Source organism: Geotrypetes seraphini, chromosome 12, assembly GCF_902459505.1.
Source record: "Geotrypetes seraphini chromosome 12, aGeoSer1.1, whole genome shotgun sequence".
NCBI classification, from domain to species: Eukaryota; Metazoa; Chordata; class Amphibia; order Gymnophiona; family Dermophiidae; genus Geotrypetes; species Geotrypetes seraphini.
This window is the reverse complement of record NC_047095.1, coordinates 86615994-86638454: the sequence shown is the minus strand read 5'-3', so window position 1 is coordinate 86638454 and position 22461 is coordinate 86615994. Positions and strand designations below refer to the sequence as shown.

The window sequence follows — 22461 nt, the reverse complement described above, 5'->3', positions numbered from 1 at the left end:
AAATGCAACCTCCAGATTCACATATAAAGGTACACACATCCTGCCTCACCCTACCCTACTTTAACGCTATATACCAGCAAGCAACGGAAGCATCTTAAGCTCACAATTTAAAACCGCACTGACAGCCCAGCCCTAGATAGAACTCTCTCTCTCTCGCCGTAAAACTCCTGTAACCAATCAGAGTTTGCGGGGAATGTAGCCCGGGATCTCATTGGCCGCCGTCTGACAGGCCTACCAAAACGAAAAGCGAGGCAGACAGAGCGAGAGCGAGAGAGACGCGCACAGAAGGTGCTGACGCTGATGGAGCGGGCGAGGAGTTACAGCGCAAGTAGCTCGCTCAGCCTGGCTTTTTAACCTTGGGTGGTTTTTTCGGCACGTGCACGGCGAAGCAATTTCCTCCCCTCGTTTTCCGTTTGCACTTTATGCCTGTATGGATCGCGTGCTTCCTAGGCATATAAATTCCCATTGCATGTAGAAGAGAGATCGAACTGCTACTGCCCGTGCTTGCAGGGTGCTACGATTCGCTCCGGGTTTGTTTTTTTTTCCTAGTAGGGACCTCGATCTGCCCTTTCTCCCCTGAATTATGCCCTTCACCTAAAGATCTTGTCCTAGCTAGCAAATTTAACCCAGGAGAGTGGGCACGGAAGTTAAAAAAAAGCAAGGTCTGGAGTCTGGACTGCAAATTGTTGGAAGCTGCAAGGGGAGGTGGTTCCGATTCTGAGAAGGTCTGGTGTGCACTAGGTCTCCTAGTGGGTGCAGCTGGTTCCGGGACAGCAGCTGCTGCTGCAAGAGAAACTTGTAGCTTTTTTTAAAAGCCTGCAAGGATGCCCTGAGAAAGTTCTCTTCTGATGGATGCCAAGCGTTGCTCTACTGTTGAAGATCGAGGGCTTCATCGGGAAATGTTCTCTACCCCTGCCTCCCCCCCGGAAAAGACGCGGGATTATGCACTGCTGTGAACTGGAGTGCCGGCTCCCTGTGCCACCTTTGCTGCCGCTCCAGGGGTAAGTGTTTAAAGTTCTGGTGGACGTTTGAGTGATGAATCGATTCTTTGGGGCTGAAGCATCTACTGGATAGTCCTTGCAATTGCAAACTTCCCATTAAGTGATATTTTTAGAAAAGGTAATCGTTTTGGCTATTGCATCCAGAATGTCTGCATTTTGCTAAAGTGCCATTATCACACGCACAAATGATATGGGCATAAGATGTACATCTGCTTATTGCATCTTTTATAATCCAGTCGTCAGAGGGAAGTGTCATAAAGAAGGTTTGATAGTAAGGATGACAGTAATGGGGTTCTGGATAGAGTTCAGATATATCTGACTGACTGATATCAGAAATAGTGTAAAAACAACAAACTGGAGAAATGGGGGGGGGGGGGGGGGAAGGGGCAGAGCAATCTAACTTCAAGCAGAGAGACACATGTATTAATCATTGCTGACACAGATGCAAAATGAGAGTAAATCCTTAAGTAAATAGAAGCCGGAATGTAGTAACACCAAGGGGAGCTTTAAAGGAAAGGGAGCAGCAGGCTCAAGTGAAAACCTGGAACAACTGAGTGCTTTCAGATTTAATAGACCTGGGAGATACATTAACCTGACGCCAACGTTATAAGGATTAGAATAAAAGTATTTACTAGCACTGACAATGCAGGGAGCATTTTAGAAAGAATAAATTATATCACCGATCATATAGGTATTCACAGTGTATGTTAATACCGTCAGCCCTATGAAGATTTATATAGTGACTCAGGAGTTGTTTTTCATGGGAACATCAGCAACTATCACACTTAACCCAGTTGTAATGTTATTACCACGAAAAACAAGTTTGAGGAGGAAAGATTTCCACTGGGTTTTTTTTTTTTTTTTTTTTTTTTTTAACCTATTTCCTTCCCCCTCCACACACCACTGATGGAAGAAGTCCCCTGGTATGTGAGGTTGGAAAGTGTTCTGTGAGACCTGACATTTACGGCCTCTTTTATAAAGCCGTGCTAACGGCCCCGAAGCCCATAGAGATTTACGGCCTCTTTTACAAAGCCCCGAAGCCCTTGAAATCTCTATGGGCTTCGGGGCTGTTAGCGCAGCGCAGCCGCTTGCGCGTCTTTGTAAAAGAGGCTGTTAGTTTCCCTTACTAGGGAATAGCCACATTGTGTGTGATTGCTAACTGCCCTCCCTCATTGTCACTGGGGCCCAAAAGCCTCCTCTTTTAAATCCACTGCCAGCCCTCCAGGAACGTGCCTGCCCCTAAATCAGACAGTATTGGCACCGAGCAGCATTGTCTGCCCTAAAGAGAGGGGCTAGTAGTCACAGTATGCAGTTCTGAAAGGTGAGACCAGGTTTTGTATCTCGGTTCTGTCGCTGACTTTGTGACTTTGAATAAGTCACAGTCTCCTTCTATGCTTATGACTAGAGAGAGACAAAATTATATTCTGATCTATACCGACTATGTAAAACTCCACCCATTATGCAGGATTTACAGGTTGGGGGTGGGATTTTCACTGTGAATACACGTTGGGAAAAAAAAAAAAAAAGAAATATCAGAAAATTGAAGAATTGTTTTTACAAACCCCTGGATCATATTGGGAACTTTGTAAAATTCCTTGTGATTTCCCCATATATTTTTTTTTGTCTGTGATCACTTTAAAAAAATCACACCTGCTTGGAAATACATATAAATAATAAGTGGTATGACTTCAGATTGCAGTATGTTTGCTCATCATATACTGTGTGTGCTTTCACAGGAAATAAAATAATAGAGTTTTTAAAAAAGTGTCACAAAATACAGGTATTTGAAACTATGCCAACTAATCAAGGAAGTGTAATCATCTGTATTACAGTCATTAACAGTGCCCTCTGCTGGCTGATAATTGAATGAGAGGACACACTATGCTGGGTGACTTGATTTCTAGTTTAGGCCTTCTGCACCTTGGGATAGCCAGAGCTAGGCGAAATGGGACAATTCATGATGGCCATTTCAGTGCAGGACGTTTCAGTGTGGCTGCGATGAAAAGGCCATCATGAATCGTCTCATTATGGGGAGGCTGGGCTTCCCTGGTACCTGCGACGAGCAGCTGAAAGCTCCAGCCAGGCCTTCCCACCAGTACCTCTTCCCCCAGAGTCTGGGCTCTATGCCAGCCACTGCCGCCCACTTCCCGGCCTCGCCCTATGGCCTGTTGCTCTGACTTATTTGGAGGTTTAATTCTGAGGGGAGGTGGTGGGGGGCATCACAGTATAATTTAGGGGTGTTGGGGACATCTCCCCCCCAAAAAAATACTGACCACAATGAATCATCCTAAACCTGAACTGGAGAGGAGTGCTCTCAGCCCCCTGGAGGGACTAAATAGTCATTACACAATGACACCATCTAGTGGCTGGATGTAGAACCTATAATTACAGGGTTCCAGAAAGAATCATGTTGGATGGGTCCCTCCAAGGACAGCTGTGATATCTGGACTACTGTAAGTTGGAGAAGGATATAACATTTGGGAAAATCCCTGGGTAGTTATGAATGAAGGTGAATGGAGTCAGATCCTGGTCCGTTATCTAATTTAGCAGGAAGTCCGAAGGAGCAGATAAAAACTTCCAGGATTAAAAACAAAAATCCTTATAAACAGAGAAAATAGAAAAAAAGGGACCCAGTTTTAACAGAAGCAATTCACTTCGTAGTAAAATGTAAAAATAGCCAAGAAAACCGAACCCTGTTCCTCCATAGCTTAGGCTGAGCATGTCTTCTCCAACAGAGTTCTATCCCTCAATGTGACTATTCCACCACTGGATCAATCCATATTTTGATTCCGGTGGTGCTGGCAGAGCAATGTCATGTGTGGCTCTTGGTGCATGAAATTTAGTAACATCTGCACATGACATTCAGCACACAGACTGTTATGACTTGCACACACATCCCTTGCTATACAGTTGTTATTTGACTGCAGTGTAGACATCTATTTTTAGATTAATTATTAGTGCATAAGACTACGTGTGCAAAACCATGCTCAGGTCAATCACAGATATTAAACAGCCCCAGAACCCACTGGAATCCATTAGTTCATTTTCTATTGGTCAACAATTCACACGGCTTAGAATTAAAAACCCAGGCCTTACTTTTCCGACTGAATCAAGACATTGGGGTCAGCATGGACCAGAGCTTTTCTCTTCTGCCCATGTGACATTCTGCATTGATCAGAGAGCCAATTTGCACATGAAGAGAGGTTGCTGGGGACACAGGTGAAGCCAACCCTTCCTTTTTTTTTGAGGGGGGAGCCCAAAGGTGCACTGAGGGGGCAATGTATTCTCTTCCTTCTCCCCCACCCCTTTGCCCCGGTGCATTAAAAATAATATCTTTGCTGGTAGAGAGGCTGAAGCCCTACCAGCCAAAGAAATTCTCTGGTGAGTTGTTCCCTTTCTCCTCACTCTGCTGAGGGGAGTAGTTCAGCAAAGAATTTTTTTGGCTGGTGAGGCTTCTGCACCCTCCCCGACACCAGGTATTTAACAGGCATAATGCAGGTTTGGGGGGGGGCCCTTTCACTTGAGGAAAAGCGGGTGAGGTAGGAGACTGGCAGCTTTCACTGTTGATGTAAATGATCCAGCTTTTTGCCAGTTGCTCCAACAGTCCCCGAGATCAAACTTACAACACCTGAGAGCATCGGAGCAGGTTGTTTACGGAACACTATAGAGAGGGTTAAAATAAAACATATTGTCCTAGTCTTTTCTGCGTCATACAGAGCTTTCCTGTCCTCACTCTCCAAGGGGTATTTCATTAATCGGTGGGTATGGAATACAAATTAACAAAGTCCCTCAAGACGCCTGATGGCTCTGTGCTCCGTCAGAAGCACACAAACAAGAACGAGTCTGCAGGGAAAGCAGGCAGCTGCCAGTGTGGCAGGTTCTGCTGAGTGGGATGTTTCTTTCCTGTCTTCTGCTTTTGGTGAGCCGAGAATATTAGACTTGTGTTTGATGGCTACTGATATTATGATGAGCCCAGTGTGAATCTGAGACAGTAGAAAAGATCTTAATGCGTTCCTATTTATTTTTAAATTTACAAATGATAAAAGGGGGGGAGGGGAAGGCTTGGCTGTTTTCTAACCTAGTTTGTGATTGAAATGTATCTTGCAGGTGAAACAACTTAGCACTCATGATAAGAGATAAATATCGCTTACTTTAAGTTATTTCCACCCCAGTGCTGACCTGCAGTACTTTGTCTCTTCCAGGCCTGATTCACAGCAGCCTTCTACAATGTAATTTGACCTACAGCCCCGACCCCTACTATTCTAGTCTCAAATCCCTTTGTAATTATTGTACTTCCGCTGTTCCATTCCAAGCTTTATTGCAGTGTTCTTGTTATGCCAGAGCCAGGACATCCTACAACCAATCTACATACACAGGTACAGTGAATCCCCGTCCCCAAGAGCTTAAAGTAGCAACTGTGGAAGGTAGTAGAACTTGTTCAGTGTTCCAGAGAGTGTCCTCTTTCCCAGTCCAATACTGAGGCCATTCTGATTTGGTCTCACTGATGCTGTCTGCCTCATCCCTGACACCAGCTTTGACCTTTGCATCAGACAGATTAGGGAAGATGTCTTGAAGGAAGCCGACTCCTTATCCAGAGCTCTGACAAATTGTTTCATTAGGCCCAATTTGGTGTGCAAGGGTGGCATCAGCACCTTTCAATCCCTCTGTAATTCCCCCACCTGAGCGCTGGGTATTGGTGCACCTTCTTGTCCAGTTTGTTTTGACTCGATTGTAAGCTCCTTTGAGCAGGGACTGTCTCTTCTGTGTTTTGATGTACAGCACTGCGTATGTCTAGTAGCACTATAGAAATGATTAATAGTAGTACACTTCTCCCTCCGTATTCGCGGTTTCAGCATTCGCGGTTTCAATTATTCACGGTTTTTAGCTTGCTGGCTCCTCCCCCAAATTACATCAGCTTGCATAGAGAAATTGCTGATTCCAAGGATTTACAGAAAAAAAATTGCTGATTCCCAGCACTTTCTTCAACGTGTTTTGCCTCTCCTTGAGGAACAGGCCTAGTCTCCCACCATGTTATTCGCGGTTTCACCATATTCATGATAGTTTTTAATAGAAAACAGCGAATAACATATGAAAAAGTTATTTGTGTTTTTTCTGTATTTGTGGTTCTGTTAATCCCTATCACTGCAAATACAGAGGGAGAAGTGTATTATTTATTTACTTAGATTTAACTCACACCTTCTCAGCAGTAGCTGAAGCTAAGTTGCATTCAAGTATGTAACCAAAAAGGTTGCAGTTTAATGGATCAATATTCAAAGGCAGGGTCTGCTAACTAGAAAAGTGCCAACCAGAGGAATAGTCAGTGGCTCTAAATGGCCGGTGTAACTGACTATCCCCTCTGACTAGGGTTACCGTATGGCTCCAGAAAAAGGAGGACGGCTTGAGACATCCGGGTTTTACTTCTACTGAAAGCAACGGAAGAAAGGAGTCTTTACTTCTCTTGAAACAAATGGAAGTGAAACCTAGATGTCTCAATCAATCCTCCTGTGTCAGCATTATCCAGATAGTGCTAGGGCAGTCTGTGAGCAGAGCTGGGGCAGTCAGAGGTTATTCGGCGACTGGTGTTATTTAGACCTCTGAACGCAAGACAGCAAAAAGAATGTCCTAACTTTATCCAGTTTGTTATCTGGTTAATAGTGTGAATATCACCACCATCCAGGTAGCAGCGCTAATATTTGGATACCAGTGCTGAATATCTGTTGGGGTTTTTTTCTACTCACAGTGGCTGGTGTTTTAAAAAGTACTGATTGTTGCCCCTGAGGCAATAGAGGGAGGGTTAAGCGACTTGCACAAGGTCATAAGGAGCAGTAGTGGGATTGCAGCTCAGCCTTCCCTCCTCAGTTCCTCCTACTCTACCATAGGTTACTCCCCAACTCCAACATGCCCCAGCTCTCACAGATATAATATTAATTTTTGGAAGGGGGGATCTATACCTTATTGCTGATATGCCCCTGTCTCTGCAGTACTAGTCTGTGGCCCCAAACACATTTGCATATGGCGCTGAAAACATTGGCATGGAAGAAACACACTTAGCACCATTCTATAAAGCAGACCTAAGAAGACGTGTAGTGGCTGGCCCCATGACTAAAATATAGGCGTGACCATTTACAGAAACTAAAACGACTACTATTTATCACGTCTAGCGCTTGAAAGGAGTACGCAGCGCTGTACATGTTAACATATAATAGACGGTCCCTTCTCAGAAGACCTTACAATCTAATTAGGACAGACAGGAACCTGGTGTAAATGTCTGCACCTAAATTCTGCGTAAATTGGGCGCATTCTCTAACATTGCATGTCTTTTTTAGGAATGTCCATGACTTACCCATGTCCCTCCAATGGCCACCACCTCCTTTTGAGATCCCTGCATGCATTAGAAATTACGTGCACCACTTTATAAACTACATTTAGAAATTTCTGCACTTAATTTCTGATTACTGGGCTGTCACAAGAAATACAGTGGCACTTCACAGTTTCATAGTTTATTCAAATTTGATTAAACATAAAATTCGAAGCGTTGTACATTAAAAATAATATGTGACAATTAAAGAAAGGGGGAATTAATATAAAAAAAACAAACATGACTTACCACAGACCAACTAGGGTAGGATAATAAAACAGGAGGAGAGGAGGGAGAACTATATTTTTTTTTAAGAAAAAGAGAACAAAAAAGTGTCACTGAATATTGTTGGATGGCCAGCTCAGAGGGGTTTAACCGGACAAGATGTACTTACTTCTACCTAGTTAAATCTTCATGAATATTGGACCCAACATTTCTAAATTCTAAAAAAAAAAAAAACCCCACCCCACTATCTGTAGAGCATTTTCTATATAGTCTGAAAGGATTTCAGCGATGCTGGCCTGTCAGCTAGGTTGAGCTCATCCGTGCTGACTGGGTGAGCCAGGTGGCAGCCCTGCATACTGTTTTTTCTCTGGTAAGTTCACAGAACACTAACCAGCTTCTTAATGGTCCTGCTCCGTTCGGACTGAGGGCAGTAAAATCAGAATTTAATTAGCAGTTGCAGAAATAAAAAAAAAAAACAACCCACATGAACTGAATGAGTTTCCTGAATTATAATCAGAAGATCCAGTAGTTTGGCTGCTTCATTTGTCACTACGTCCCCTGCCAGAGTAGATAATGAGAAATCTTGCTCCTTTCTGATTCTGGCATCTAATCTTTCTAGATGTACCTACTTTCCTAACATAACACTCAAGAGTTTGTAGGACTGGTGTTTTAAATTGCTGTACAGTACTCCTCCAATATTCGCGGGGGTTCCGTTCTAGAAATCCCCGTAAATTTTGAAAAACCACGAATACAGTTTTTCGCCTGTCAAAAGGCGGGAGAGGGCAGCTGGAGAGCCGGTGAGTGAAGAAAATCATTTGCGGTCTGCTCCGACCGCCTCTTCCTGTTACTAAAGTAAGGCTACTCCAATCAGGAGCTGCTTTGACACGCAGCTCCTGATTGGTATAGCCCAGGGGTCTCAATGTCTCTCCTTGAGGGCTGCAATCCAGTTGGGTTTTCAGGATTTCCCCAATGAGATCTATGCATGAGATCTATGTGCATGCACTGCTTTCAATGCATATTCATTGGGGAAATCCTGAAAACCCGACTGGATTGCGGCCCTCAAGGACGGACTTTGAGATCCCTGGTGTAGCCCGACTTTAGTACAGGAAGAGGCGGTTGGAGAATACCGCAAATTAGTGAGTCCGCAAACTGCAAATTCGCGGGGGAACACTGTATTTTTAAGCTGTACTAAAAAAAAAAAAGGGCACAACACACCCTTACAACAGGTTTGTTTGTTTGTTTTTTACAATTTGTTTTATTCCTGTCGATATGCTAATATTAACATTGGCATATAGCCATTTCAAAATATTACCACAGGAGGTGCTAAGCAGTGGCGTAGCGAGGGTGAAGTGCATCCGGGTCAGTAGCCCTCATCTCCGCTCCTTCCCTGATCTCTCTGGCTGCTCCCTTCCCTTCCCCCGTTCCTCTAGTTGTTCACATCCGCAGGCAACAAGAACATCAGCGTGCTCCTCGCAACCCCATCGTCTGTCCAGCTGATGTCACGTCCTATGAGCGGCTCCCGGAAGTAACATCAGCGGGAGAGATGGTGCGGATCACAAGGAGCACGTTAAAGTTGTTGCTCACAGCGGTGAACAACTAGAGGGAAGGGGGAGTGTGAAGAGGCGACGGTGGAGAGGAGGAGGGGCATCAGCACCCCCACCAACATGGTACCCGGGGCAAACCGCCCCCCTCGCCCTCCCTTACTCCGCCATTGGTGCTAAGGGCTCTCATATTCTGGACACGCTAACCAGTCAGCATGACGGTACTAGCAACACTTTAGCTGGTTAGTGTAGTCCCGCCCATTCTTCACCGCTGACACGGACGGCCCTCTCCCAAAAATGAGAAAATTATTATGCAGGATGTTCATCATTACCCGCTTGTGGGCTGCAGAAAATAGTGTATGTTGTACATGGACAAGATGTTAAATGTGGTTAATGGTAGTTAGATGTCATTTAAAATTTTATGAATGTTTGCTATTTGGAAACCGCTAAGAGCTTAGGCGGTGTACAAATTTTTTAAAAATAAATAAATAAATAGAGCATTTAGCACACACAGATGACAAAACTAACACGTTAGAGCACTGTTTCTCAAAGCGGTCCTGGAGTACCCCTCTTACCAGTAATGGTTTTCAGGATATCCACAATAAATACGCATGAAAGAAATGTGCATATAATGGAGGCAGTGTATGCAAATCAAGTTTATGCATATTCATTGTTTATATCCTGAAAACCTGACTGGCAAGGGGGGTACTCCAGGACCGCATCGAGAAACACTTCTTTAGAGCACCCTGGTTTTGGTCACTTGTGCTGTGTTAACTCAGCTTAGTAAATGGTTAGAGAACAATTCTACAACGTGACTCTTGAAAGTGGTTCCACTGGTTACCGGTAGTGCAGAGAGTCCAATCTAAAGTCATCTTGATTGTTCATCAAACGCTTTACCGTGCAACACCTTTATATTTTAAACAATTGCTGATGTTATTGCTGCCCCGGTAAAGCCCTGCGTTCAGTAAATGCCATGTTACTTGAAACACTGACTAAAGTGCGACATGCTGAGGCTAGAGCAGTTGCTTCTTGGGTGGCAGGTGTTAAAACGTGGAACGCATTGATGGGGCAATTACGTCTATGTGCTGACAGATTGAAATTTTAAAAAAACGATTGAGAACGCAGCTATTTGTTTCTGCTTTCACGTAAGGAAAGAGTTCTATGTGTACAGGTAATAGATGGAAGCGGACAAGAAATGTCACGAAGACTCAGCTTTTTGTTATGTTGATTTTATTTTATGCGTGTTTTATATGGAAAGTGTCTAGATACAGGCGATATATAAATTTTAACAATAAATGAATTATGAACTCTGAGCACTAGTCTAAAAATATACTCACGGATGCAGTTGTTACCTGCGTACCCGGTTGCAAAGTGATCCAGCACAAGATATCATATGTCTTCAGATCATGCAAAACTCAGCTGGGACCTTCCTCAGAGCAGTAAAGACCTTCCTCTTCTGCCAATCGGGCCCTTAAAAACTGCCTCCTCAATATACTTCTCCTAGTGCTCTTCGCTATGACCAGTCTGGTCTCTAGAATAAGCTCTGTTATTGTCTACTGTAGCCTATTTGTTGTCATGACTAGTCTGTTTTCAAACGATTGTGATTGTCTACTTGTAACTCGTTCTGAGCTTCTGGGTGAACGGGATAGAAATCGAAATAAATAAATTGATCACTGGATCAAAAAAATAGGACCATGGCCCTTTTTTACTAAGGTGCAGTAACCGGTTAGCACGTGCAAAACGCTAACGCGTGCATGTTAGTCTATGGACACGTTAGCCACCCTTCTTTTTCGTGAACAGCACTACCTACCTGTTTCTCATAGAACATCATATAAGCTTCTCTCAGCACACAAAATACATCATTCTGAATCCCTCCATACCTCTCTCGACTGCTGAGTCCCTACATCCCACCAAAAACCCTTTGCTCAACTCACTCATATCTGCTTGTTCTTCTCTCTTTCTGCAATATCTGCTTTGACTTTAACAGGTCACGAAATTTTAGCATAACAGGCCCCATCCTCTGGAACACACTTCTTTCGACTCTTTGCTTAGAAGAATCACATACTAGATTTAAATCTGCTCCTAAGACCTTCTTATTTAAGGATGCCTTTGACCCTTGTCCTGTCTCCTTGCTGCCTACTTGGCGAATGGACATAGGCGGCATCAATCTCTTCTCTTTCCTATCCCTGGATGTATTTCTTTTCATATTTTCTGAGTGATATTAGTTGTTCTATTGCAGTGGTCTCAAACTTGCAGCCCGCCAGGTACTATTTCAAGGCCCTCGGTATGTTTATCATAATCACAAAAATAAAATAAAAGAGTTTCTTGATCATTTGTCTCTCTAGCTTTAAATTACAATATTATTATTAAGACTTGGCCAAAAGGAAAGATTTATAAACTATAAAGAGTTTTACCTCATGCAAAATGGTCATTTCTTTAATAAGACATTAACTATTTTTTTCTGAGGCCCTCCAATTACCTACAAATCCAAAATGTGGCCCTGCAAAGGGTTTGAGTTTGAGACCACTGGGCTAGATCTACTTTTATCCTACATATTTATAGATTACCATATTTACTCTATTGTGAATTGCTCAGAAAGGCCTTCCTAGGATGGTATATCGAGAATAGGTCGGCAGAAGCACGCCTGCATCTAGGTACTACAAACACTTACACCTGATCTGTGGCAGGCATAAATATTAACATCTAAATGCAACATTTCTGTGCCTAATTAAATAGTGTTTAGACCTCATCTTGAGTGTTTCTGGTTACCATATCTCAAAAAAGATATAGTGGAATTAGGAAAGGTTCAAAGAGGAGCAACCAAGATGATGGAACTTCTCTCATTTGAGGAAAGACTAAGGAGGCTAGGGCCCTTCAACTTGGAAAAGTGACAGCTGAGGGGGAGATATGATTGAAGTCTACAAAATCCTGAGTGATATAGGATGGGTACCGGTGAATCGATATTTTACGCCATCATTATCGAAACTATTAGATGCCGCATCCTTGAACATTTCGATTCACTCTCTCGTGATCTCGTGCATTGACTATTGTAATGCCCTTTATAAAGGTATAACCAAAAAAGAAATGCGAAGCCTTCAGATAATACAAAACACCGCCTTAAAAATCATATTCGATGCAAAGAAATCCGACCATGTCACTCCCTTGTTGCAAGAAGTTCACTGGTTGCCAGTGGAACACAGAATCACTTACAAAATTATTGTGTTAACATTTAAGACTAGACAAAACAACCAACCTGAATTTACAAATAATCTTCTTACCCCTTATATTCCTTCTAGGTCCCCAAGATCAACAGCTAATAACCTTTTCTCTATACCGTCACTGAAGTTTATATATACAATGAGATCTACTATCTTCTCAGTCACTGCCCCCTCTCTTTGGAATAGTATTCCAAATGATTTACGTGAAGAATCAAATCTTAATAACTTTAAGACGAAGCTAAAGACATTTCTCTTCCTTGATGCCTTTGAGACCTAACTGCCCTTTTAAGGGCAATTGAGCGAAAATACTATTGAGTTTAACAGCAACCCTCCCTCTTGGTTTTTTCCTTAATTGATCTCTTTTACTTTGCCTAATGTAGTTCTTGCCTTTTACCTTTTGTTCTTGTTTGTCTTTGTTTTTAATAGTTTTTAAAAGTTTTTATAGTTACAGTTTGGGGACGTATTGTCACTTCAAACTTGTATTTTAGTTAAAGTTTGTTTTCTGTTTTTATAAATTTGTACACCGCCTAGAAGGCTGATTGGGTGGTATAAGAAATTTTAAATAAACTTGAAACTTGAAACAAAGACTAAGGGACACTCGCAGTTACAGTAAAATACTTTTAAAACCAATAGGAGGAAATACTTTTTTCACTCAGAGAATAGTTAAGCTCTGGAACACATTAGCCGAGAATGTGGTAACAGTTAAGTTTTAAAAAAAGGTTTGGACAAGTTCTTGATGGAAAAATCCATAGTCTGCTATTGAGACAGAAATAGAGGGAGCCACTGCTTGCCCTGGGATCGGTAGCATGGAATGTTGCTATTATTTGTGTTCTTGCCAGGTACTTGTGACCTGGATTGGCCACAGGACCCTGGGCTAGATTTGCCATTAGTCTGACCCAGTTTGGCTATTTGCATATTCTTATTCTGTAATTTGTGTGTGTAAGTGGGAAACATGCTCTTGTCCTGCCCAGGCTCCACCCATGCTAAAGAAGTTGTGCATAGAGTAGAGAATGACACGGTGGCAAAATTCATCACCGTTCCCATCCCCGCGGATAACCGCGGGAAACCATCTTCATGTCATTCTTTAAGGAGAGAGGGAAGAATCAGAGCATGAATGGCCACAACCACTGACCCTCAAGCTTTGCTTTGAAGAATGCTGGTGTAGAAGGACTGAGGTTGAAATAGACACTAAAATATGACATGGGATTATTTCCTGCGGTTATCCGACATGGGACGGGAACAGTGATGAATTTTGTCACCGTGTCATTCTCTAGCATAGAGAATAACACGGGGACACATTTTTCCCCGTCCCCGCAGGAACTCATTTTCCCATCCCGTTCCATCCCAGCAAGTTCTTTTCCTGTCCTTGCCCCATTCCTGCAAGCTCTGTCCTCATCTGCACAAGCCTCCCATCTGCACAAGCCTCAAACCCTTTAAAATCATAAGTAGCAACATTCTAGAGCTCAGATTGTGATGTCATAATGCCTCATTCCACCAATGCCTAAGCTCCGTCCTCATCTGCACAAGCCTCAAACCCTTTAAAATCATAAGTAGCAACATTCTAGAGCTCAGATTGTGATGTCATAATGCCTCATTCCACCAATGCCTAAGCTCCGTCCTCATCTGCACAAGCCTCAAACCCTTTAAAATCATAAGTAGCAACATTCTAGAGTTCAGATTGTGATGTCATAATGCCTCATTCCACCAATTCTTAAGCTCCGGCCTCATCTGCACAAGCCTCAAACACTTTAAAATCAGAAGTGTTTGAAGCTTGTGCGATTAAAGGCACAGTTTACAGGAATGTGACGGGGACAGCGACAGTGAGAAAACTCACGGGTACGGGGAAATTGAGTTCCTATGGGGACAGATTTGTCCCCGTGCCGTTCTTTAGTTGTGCACATATGTTATATAATACCGCTAAGCACAGGACCTGCAGTTACACATATGAGTGCGCATTTTGGGCTAGATTCAGTAAATGGTACCCAGCACTATTCTATAAAGGGCAGTCCTAAATTTCCAAAAAGTGTCCTATGACCTGTACTGTCTATTACAGATCCCAAATGCTCCTTTTCCTCAATTTCTAGCCCCACGTTCCCAACCATGAGTGCAGCAGATGAGATTCAGAAGTCATTAACCCTGGAGGGAACAGTGCTGTTCTGTAGCTTTCACTAAATACGACTCCATGTTATTTATTTTATTTTTGTGATTTTAGATCATACTTTTTTCAATAGTAACTCAAGTACTTTTTTGTCCTCAAAGAGCTATGAAACCCTCTTCTCCTCTCCCCTCCAACCCCCACCCCAATATTGAGCTTACGGTGGTCAGCATTTTTTTTTTTAAACACTGCTCACCAGAGGCAAAAAAAAAAAAAAAAAAAGGTGAATATTTAGCAGCGGAATAGTGGTTGCCACTGACTATCCTGAGAGTGATGAGGTTCTGGCACTATCAGGATACAGGTGATTTTCAGCTGCTCTCCAGACAGCATTTTTGCTATCTGCTATCCTAAATCATCCAGAAAGCATTGCTGAAAATCACTACTATCTAGATAAATTGCATCCTTGCCCTGATTCTGCTCATTGCTATCCACATAGCATTCATTCTATGCTGTTCGCCCAAGGGAGCTCAGAACAGTTTACATGAATTTATTCCGGTACTCAAGCATTTTTCCCTGTCTGTCCTAGTGGGCTCACAATCTATCTAATGTACCTGGGGCAATGAGTGACTTGCCCAGGGCCACAAGGAACAGCGTGGGCTTGAACCCCCAACCACAGGATGCTGAGGGTGTAGCTTTAACCACTGTGCCACATTCTCCCCAAGGTGGTCTGCATGGTGCTGCTGAATATCTGTCTCAGTGCATTGATCCAGCTAGCAGCTTCTTTTAAATATAGCACCTATGTTTGTACTTGAGGCAGTGGAGGGTCAAGTGACTTCTGCAAAGTCGGAAGAAGTCCCGGTGGAATTTCGAACTCTATCTTTGCTGGCTCTTCGCCTACTGCTCTATGAGGCTAGTCCTCCATTGCAGAGATCAACTGTGATTCTGGAACTGGAGAATAGGGTCAAATTCCTCCCATCCTCCCCATTTTTTTTTTTTTAGGATATTACTATCGCTAGAAGTCTACGTTGGTGTAGAAAAGATCCAAGACACAGAGGAGGAGGGAAGGGAAGAAAGTCTAAAGGAGAATGGGAATCTGCACCCGAAAAGGATTGAAAGGTAAATTGTGGGACTTGGCAGGAAGGGAGATTAATGGAGAAAGATCAGTCCAGGGAATACGTAAAAGTCAAACTAGGAGGAGAGAGATGAACACTGGTGGGGAAAAAGAGAAAAATAGTCAGAAGGTCTGTGTAAGGGAGGGGGGGGGGGAAGGTGCCAGTGAGCAGGCTACAAGAGGAGGACTGGTAAAAAAATTGCTATAAAATATCTTCCACCAGAAATAATAATAATAATAACAGCTTATATACCGCAATACCGTGAAGTTCTATGCGGTTTACAAAGATTAAGCAAAGGTACAAATTGATTGACTTTAAGAGGGGAGGAAGAAAGAGGGTTAATAGGACAGGAAATCCATTTTTGAGGAGAGAGTGATCATCATAATGCCTTTAACTTCTGTTTTGCTGAGGAAGATGCCCTGTAAATCTGAAGAAAAGCAACGTTCATTTGCCATCACATTGGGAACTAAATGCTTAACTCAAGACATACCCCTCCAGTTAATATGGAGCTTGTGTAGAGAGGGGATAGAAACTGAGAAAAATGAAGGCAGATAAAGACCATATGGCCTAACCATACCATTTACTATCCCCGTCCTCTGCCTTAGAGATCCAACATACTTGTTCCAAGCTTTCGATGGTCTACCAGCAACTCAGGCAGCAAAACTAGACCACCACCTCTCCTACTTACTGATAACAACGTCTGATTACAAAATCCTCCAAAGGGAAATAAAGACCCTGCTATTCAGGAAATTTTTCAAGACAAACTAAAGCTGTACCTAATTATCCCTGCTCTTGTAAATTTTTTGTAATTAGTACCTGATCCCGTAATTCTCCTGGAAATGTCCAGCTTACTCTTTTGTAATCCGCCTAGAACTGCAAGGTTGAGGCGGAATAAAAGTCACTAATGTAATGTAATCTTTCTTGAATTCAAGTACACTTTTTATCTCCACTACATCCACTGGGAGGCCGTTCCAAGCATTCACCACACTTTCCATAAAAAAGTATTTTCTGAGGTTACTTCTGAATCTATCTCCTTTCACCTTCATCCTATGCCCCCTTATTCCAGAGTTGCCTTTTAACTGATAGAGATTCACCTCATGTGCATTTATGCCATGTAGGTATTTAAAGGTCTCTATCATATTTCCTCTCTCCAACCTTTCCTTCAAAGTATACATAGTGAGATCTTATGTCCCCATAAGTATGTTTTAATTTTAAATCTTTATTAATTTTCAAAATTAATACAAAGTACCAAGAATTATATAGACATTAATAATCAATGTAAGCACTTAAATTCCATCAATAACAATGCATAAGAAAAATATCCCTCCCCTCCCATCCAGCAATTTAATCAAGAAATAAACCAGAAAGATATCTCCCCCACCCACCCCGTCCTGGATATGTATAAAAATAAACAAAAAATTTAAACAAAGACAACTATGTTGAAGTAACAAAGTGTGTCAACGGGCTCCAAACCAATTTAAAAATTTTGCTATGCCCCAACATATCCGCATTCATCTTTTCGTATTTGTAACCTAAACACAAACTGGCCCACCAAAATGGAAAGTTGAGGCGGTCGCAATTTTTCCAATTGCGGGTTATCATTTGCATACCTATCCCTGTCATAATCTAGAAAAGCCTGCATCTGTAACAATCCATGGGAGGCTTGATATGCAGCAATGTTCCACATATCGCTGTCTGGTAGACGTGTTCCTGTATCATCCCCCAGGTATGGTAGTCAACTGGGTTTGTTGTTGTTAGGTGCCATTGACTCGTGCTCGAGTTCTAGCGACTTGATGAATTCCGTATCTAAAAAGGAATTGGTTTTGTGCTAGTCTGGAAAGGGCCTCCAGTGTCATCCCCATGGTTGTTTTCAACCATCTGATTGCAGATCGCCCTCTTCACCTGGTTCCTTCGATCTTCCCAAACATGATGTCCTTCTCCAGTGATCTCTTTCTTCTGATGGTGTGACCAAAATAAGACAGTCGTAATGTCATAATTTGGGCATTGAGTGACATAGCTGGTTTGATCACTTCCGGAATCGATTTGTTAGTTCTTCTGGTGGTCCACGGCATGCCTAAAATCCTTCTCCAGCACCAAAGCTCAAATGAGTCAATCTTCTTTCTGTCTTGTTTCCGTAGTGTCCAGCTTTCACATCTGTAACTGACCACTGACAACTGGGCTTAGGTCTGAAGAAATTGCAGGCCAGAGGTCTGAACCAATGATGTATGGGGTCTCCTGATGTAGCAGTTCTATAGTGTCCTTTGCTCGATGTGCTGGGGCATTGTCCCTTTAGTCTCCTGACTGGCAACAGTTTCTGTGTCAGGAGGACATCCCGATAGTATGCATTGTTGATCCCAGGATTGATGAATAACAGATTTGTGAATTTCAGTTTCAAGACTGCGACCGAGACCATGACTGATTGTTTGATGGTTGGGCAGATCTGTAGTAGGTGTTTGGCATTAACATCACGTTTCAGGGTTGTTGAAGACATGTACAGACGATCATTCCGTGTGTTAATTGGTGGAGCTACTGTAAATATCTTTTCATCTGTAAACCAGATGACGCTGACGCTTTCTCCAGGTATTTGATCAAAAACTGCTTGCACCGTTTTAGGCGTCTGTCTTTGTTGTGCAAAGTTAACTCTTGGGCACAACACTTTTTTAAGACACTTTAATTTCAGATCATCATGAATTATCCTAACCACAGTTGTCTGGCTTATTCCTGTTTCTCTTGCTATTTACGAGTTGTTCAGTGTGTTTCTGGCACATCCTCCTGGTTCAGTACAAGATCGCGTACAATATCAGTGTGCTTATGCGTGCGAATCGAGTACTGTCATCCACTACCTGGTTTATGATCCACAGTGGCCATTGCTCGGATCTTGCGTAGCAGCACATCAAGGCTGGTTTTGTTCCAACCCTTCTGTGGGAACTCCCAACAATCGTCGACTGCAGTAACCTTTTAGCAGTACCAAGTTCTTTATCAGAATTCAGTCTTCTGCAGTGAAAACCATTTTGATACAGAGACTGTTTACAAACTGTCTGCTTCTGCACGTATCCCATAGCAACAATTCATTTTCACAAGGTAGTGTTGTGGTGCAGTGATAAATAGTTACAACATTCTACATCAACTTCATTCAGTACACGATGCAGTAAATTTCATAAGAATTGGCCGAGATCTGTGGAAAATCCAAAAACGCAAAGAGTGGAACACAAATTCCTGGATATGCAGGTAGCTTCTGGTGTGAATGTGGTTCATAGACAACGGCGCGAAAGACAAAAGCGCGCACCGACAATTGAGCGCAGCGCGGAGGTGCGCGCCGCACAAAATTACAGTTTTTAGGGGCTCCGACGGGGGTTTTTGTTGGGGAACCCCCCAAGTTTACTTAATAGACATCGCGCCAGCGTTATGGGGGGCTTGGGGGGGTTACAACCCCCCCACCCCCCACAACACGGCGCGATGTCTATTAAGTAAAGTGGGGGGGTTCTCCCCCACGCCCCCTGTCGGAGCCCTAAAAACAGTAATTTAGAGCAGCGCGCGCCTCCACGCTGCGCTCAATTGTCTAGGCGCGCCTTTGTTCCGGCACGCTTTTGACCTGACACCGTGAATGTTTATTATCAAAATGCCAATTAAAAACAATTAAGATACAAAGAGTCTGTGTCAGAGATCGTACAGTGATTTCACCATATGTGCTGTGATAAGAGTCTTAGACACGACAAAAAACATTTTGGTGTGTTTCCTTCAGTTCACAATGTATATTTGCCAGCATTTATGGCTGGAGCATTTATTGTTAGGCGTCGTACAGCACCTCCACTTAGGCGTTGCTAGGTGTCCTAAGAATTCAGCGCCAAACTCTTATTTAGTCATTTATTTATTTATTTTTTGATTGGCTGAAAACTGGCATGGTCAATTACCACGCCAATTCAACCAATTAAAAAAAAGGTTGAGCAAAACTTGACAGCAAGATTTCTCTTTTGAATTTGATGCACTGACATTCTACAGGAATTTTCAATAGGGATTGACTTTCTCCATCTACTTAACGTCCCTTTGTTTGCACTCAAAGCTCCTGATGCAGGCCTAGTGGCCAAAACATGAATTGTGTTGAGTCTACCTAATAAATTTATTGAATGCCATAGAATTTGCATTGCTTTTTCGTTTCTTCCAATGTTGTCCTGTGATCAATTACCATGCCAATTAAACTGATTAAAAAAAAAGTTGAGCATGAATTCTGAAGTTAAGCATCACTAGGGCCCAATGTAGGCCCTATACAGAATCTGGCCCTTTGTGCATACCTTTTTGGCCTGCACAAAACATGTCCCTTTGAAATCTCTGTCCCAGCTTTTTACTAGAGTCTTGCACGGAGACAGAAATCAAACCCATCCCATCCGTCCCTGCTGGAATAAAACTTGTCCCTGCGTGTCCCCACTAAAATCCATTCCATCCTCACCTGTCCCCACAAGTAATCTCTTCCATCCCCATTCGTACCCATAACCTTCAGAAGTAATTTCATTTAATTATTCTACTGAAGTAGGTTAGAGGCTCTGGCAAAGACCCGTTTATAAACTATGTATTCCTCCCAATTAACATTTCAAAATAAGCAAATACACTTTATTAATTTTCCAAATATTAGTTAGAAAGAATACTTTGTAAATGGGTCTTTTTGCAGTGCCTTTAATGTAAATATAAAATATAAATACTCTACCTGATGAAGATCCCCAAGACTGTGGCCAAAACTCCCTTTTACTAAGCTTGGCAGGCAGTAGCAAAGTCCCTAAGCCACAGATGCTGTCAGTGACTGCCACGTTTGGTGGAAGGGAGTTCCTGCCACCTCTGGAGGAGGTCCTTAGCTGGGAATGATTCCCACCAGCTACAACAAGGGTCAAGGCCAATGTCAGACATGATGGTGTCAGGGAAGAAAATAAAGAAGCCCCCCCCCCCTTTTGATGGACTGACCGCTGGTTTTTATTTTACGAAGGTGGAAAAACTGTTGGCAGAGAACTTCATTTCCAACGAAGAACCTGATGACTGCCAGGTAAGCCCTAGAGAGGCCAGACCTGGAGGGGTGTCTGAACCCTGGAACCTGTTGTGCAGTCATATGTAATGGCTCTCTGTGCTGCATTATATGTGTTACACAGGCTGAACTCCAAAGCTAAGTCCTGTCTACAGCCAATCCTTCCAGGTGTTCTCATAATTAAGCTTTGACTTGGTTTTACTTTAACCATGAAGCACACACTACAAAGCACATTTTAAAAAAGAACCACATCCCCAAAGTGCCATCATACTGTAGCCATCTGTATTGTCTCCCAAGCTCTCCCTTCCTAAATGAAGTAACGTACCCCCATGCAGCATTTCTTCTCACTCACTCCTGCACGAGCAGTAGTTCTTACACGCTGTAGCAGCTGACCTGGAAGCTTTGACATCAGAGAGAAGGCTTCCGGATCAGCCGTGGGCAGTGTGTAGGAACCACTGCCCGTGACCTTTTGGAGAGAGCAAGTGGGGATGCACTGAAATAATGAAGGGCTCCTGAGACAGGTACACTCCCACAGGAGCTTTGCAGGAACCATTCCATCCACTCAGGATCCCTGCAGACCGTTCCCCTGCAGCTCTCCACTTTCTACATGTCTAAATAGCAGCTTTCTGAAATCGCCATTTACATATACAGTAAAACCTTGGTTTGAGAGCATAATTTTTTCCAAAAACATGCTTGTAATCCAAAACACTCGTATATCAAGCGAATTTCCCCATAAGAAATAATGGAAACTCCACAACCCAAAAAACTTTAATACAAAAAACTGTATGTACTTGTATTGCAAGACCTTGCTTATATATCAAGTTAAAATTTAATAAAATGTTTTGCTTGTCTTGCAAAACACATGCATACCAAGTTACTTGCAATCCAAGGTTTTACTGTATATGGAATCTACTAAGGATGTGCATTTATTTGAAATAGACCAACAATATATCAAGGACTTGTATGAATAGTTATCTGCAATATTAATTCACTTTACAATAGAGCTCTCAGATACCTGCACGGTTAAATCATACTTGATTTTCTTGACAGCTAATGCAGGCAGAGGATATCTTTCTTTCTTTTTTTAAAATTCTTTATTCATTTTCAGACTTACAATAAGTTTGACAATATGTCCAAACAAATTAACAATAAATATATCACTTAATAATCATCAATGATACAAATAATATACCCTTATCACCCATCCTTCACACCCATTCCTATCCTGTAATCAAATATCATATACAATATGTAATTATAAAATTACCCCCCCCTTACCATTGAACTCGTAAATTTAAGGGAAACAATGACATCTACTTAGTACAATACTTTTTTAATGGCTCCCACACATCTTGAAATTTCCCGAAACATCCCCGCTGTATTGCAATAACTCTCTCCATTTTATAAACATGACATTATGGACCCCTGTTCGGTTACAAAAATTGGATAGCTCTAAGTCTAATAAATGTTGGCACTGTCATCTCGAAGCAGGGACTTTAGATCATTTATTATTCTATTGTCCATTTATTATGAATTTTTGGAAATCAATTTGAGACCAAATAAATTGTTTTTTTGGACAACCCAGTGGCTTTGTCATATGATATTGTGCTATTTGGTATGGTAATGAGAGCAAATAGTCAGATTTCTACAAATAATAACAAATTATTACTCATAATGACTGGTGTTGTCATTCAACAAATAACGCATAATTGGAAAAACTGGAGTAGGTTAAATTATAATTTCTGGTGGAATTCCTTATGTCAGAGGATATCTTTCATTGAGCTCTATGTTTTTTTTAATTTTTGAAAAAAGTGCTAATGTATAGTGCAACAAACTTAAATAAAGTGCTAATATAATAACTGAAACCAGCACTTATCTTAAAATGCCTTCCGTTGTAGTTAAC

General features: G+C 42.3%; 1 protein-coding gene across 5 annotated transcripts in view; it reads left to right on the top strand.

The window, feature by feature from the left end:
* The first annotated feature begins 256 nt into the window (after positions 1-256).
* The window catches only part of BRINP2 (BMP/retinoic acid inducible neural specific 2), a 160054-nt gene continuing 137849 nt past the window's right edge, over positions 257-22461 (top strand). For 3 of the 5 annotated variants that reach the window (XM_033915286.1, XM_033915289.1, XM_033915285.1), the window contains exon 1: positions 257-1001. The gene's annotated coding sequence lies outside the window, so the exon portion shown is untranslated. Of the gene's footprint in view, positions 1002-20522; positions 20580-22461 lie in introns of all 5 variants that reach the window. The other 2 variants (XM_033915288.1, XM_033915287.1) reach the window with 1 other exon arrangement.